The sequence below is a fragment of the Cavia porcellus genome, unplaced genomic scaffold, assembly GCF_034190915.1.
Source record: "Cavia porcellus strain 051 isolate PalLab524CR breed Dunkin Hartley unplaced genomic scaffold, mCavPor4.1 scaffold_12, whole genome shotgun sequence".
In the NCBI taxonomy this organism is placed as follows: Eukaryota; Metazoa; Chordata; class Mammalia; order Rodentia; family Caviidae; genus Cavia; species Cavia porcellus.
In genome coordinates, this window is record NW_026947495.1 from 40,727,819 (window position 1) to 40,730,035 (window position 2,217).

Consider the following 2,217-nt stretch of genomic DNA (forward strand, 5'->3'; position numbering starts at 1 on the left):
CGTGCAGTGCAGGGACAACACGTGCTTGTGTGTGAGAGGAAGGAAAAAATCAAGCTTTTCTTGATTTTCTTCTCACTCCCTCCCCGCCCCCCTGCAAAAGATAATGCATCAGACAATGAGACACCAGGGATTCATTTCAGGGTCATATTCATTCCCCCAACACCTCTGTTAAAACATCTGCCAGTGAGTCTCAGTGTTGTTTACCTACTTCACAACTTCAGCCACGCCTTGTGAAACCTGAGTTCACAAGAGATTAAAATGAGCGCTTATGAGAGGTGAGCACAGCACTTAACAGTTCCACACATACCATGTCTTAATTCAAGCAGAAGCTGCATATAATTACTATTCTCTCCACTGCACAGACAAAAAAGATTGAGGCCCAGGCACACTAAGTGAGCAGCCCAAGGCCACTAGCAAATCGGCCCCAAAATTTAAATCTTGGTGTTGTGACTCCAGGCCAAATGTTGAGGACCTGTGAACCTGTTTCTGTTTCTACCAATTCCCACCCAAATGAGGTATCCAACAGCAAGAGACAGAAGTGGGTTGGAAATACACTGAAGGCTTGCTTTGAGCAGTTGGGGAAGGAAAATTTATAGGACAGGTAGTGCCAGAACCTAGATTCTGCTGAGGGAAGAAGCAGAACCATGGTGTAACATGATGGTCAGTGACAGTTCACATGTGGGAGTAAGTCAAGCTCCAGGTCCCCTCAGGGCAGAGGATTCTTGTGAAATTTGGATGCAGACCAAGTTGTTGGATGCAACATTCTGTGCTTTATTTATGGTGTCTAGTAGTGCTCTGAGCTGGGCTACAAGACAGTGATGTGATGGGAAAAAGAAGAACTAACTGGATACCTGATCAGATATTTGTCAGTAGCATAGTAAAGAAGTTTCTTACATCAAATTAATTAAATGGAATTAGGTAGAACTAAATTTGATTGGAGCCCAAAGGGAATTGTAATTCATTCTGGCACTTTCTTACCCTTCAACAACCCAACGTAACAAGTTTCCTGAGGCCATTCATGATCTTCAGGGGAAGAGAACCGGAATTCAACAAGAAGCAAGCCCTCCCTGAGAACCAGTGCCATGTATGGGACCCTCCACTGAGGGACAGCCAGACCCCAGCCTTTTCCCATGAGTCAGTGCCATTCACAGACTGTGGGGGAAGAAAACCAGAATTTACAAGAAACAAACTCTCCCTGTGAACCAGCAACATGAGCAGGCCATTGCCACTGGGAAACAGCCAGACTCCAGGCCCTTCCCATTTTGCTGGCTGGGAAACGGGAAGAGTCAAACACCCCACACCACCCCCTGTAAGCAACTAGCTGATCCAGAGAAACACAGGCTATGATGATAGCTATTCAGGTGAAATGCAATTTGATGCTTGTGGTGTTTGGTGTTTCACTGACTTTGCAGGTCTAGGGCCAATGGTCTGATCATCTCTCCAGAGGATAATGGTATACAGTGTGGCATCTATGAGATCTCCTTCTAAAGTTGGTAGTCATTGGCAATTCTTTATTATCTTGTTTTGAAGTCCTGTATCATTTTCATTGTTTTGTTGGGTTGTGTTTTATTCTGTTTTTTTTTTTTAATTTTGTTATATCCAGTGGCATGTGCAGCTATTTCAAAAATAGCAGGATATATTATGGTAGAATTTTGGACTTACTATTGTCTTTTTTTGAAGTCCTTTATCACATTCACTGTTTTGTTTTTATTGGTTCTATTCTGTTCTATTTTGTTTGATCTTTACTGTCTGAGGTATCTGCAGCTATTTTTGAAGATAAGAAGCTTTATGGTAACCATTGTTGATTTTATACTGTAAAATCCCGTGTCAATTGCACTGGTTTGCTTTGATTGGCTTTATTCTGTTTGTTTTGCTCGGTTTTATTCTCTTTCAAATAAAATAAAACCAAAAAAGAAGCTTCCTGAAACAATGCACATACCATAGGTCTACAGAAGAAAAGGTAGCTAAATTTGTCAGTGATGATGGCTCTGACAAGTGATTCTGACCAGAGAGGCAATTCGGAAATTCTTTGAACTATCAGAACCTTTGGACAGTCATGGCAGGATCATTACTGGTAAAAAAAAATTAACATGTTTTACCTCCCCATTTCATTGTTAATTTCACTGACACTGTATCTCAACACTTGATTATTTCTCTTCCTCTGATTCATTTCCAATATCTCCCCAACTGAGTGACAATTTTCTTAAGAGCAAAATT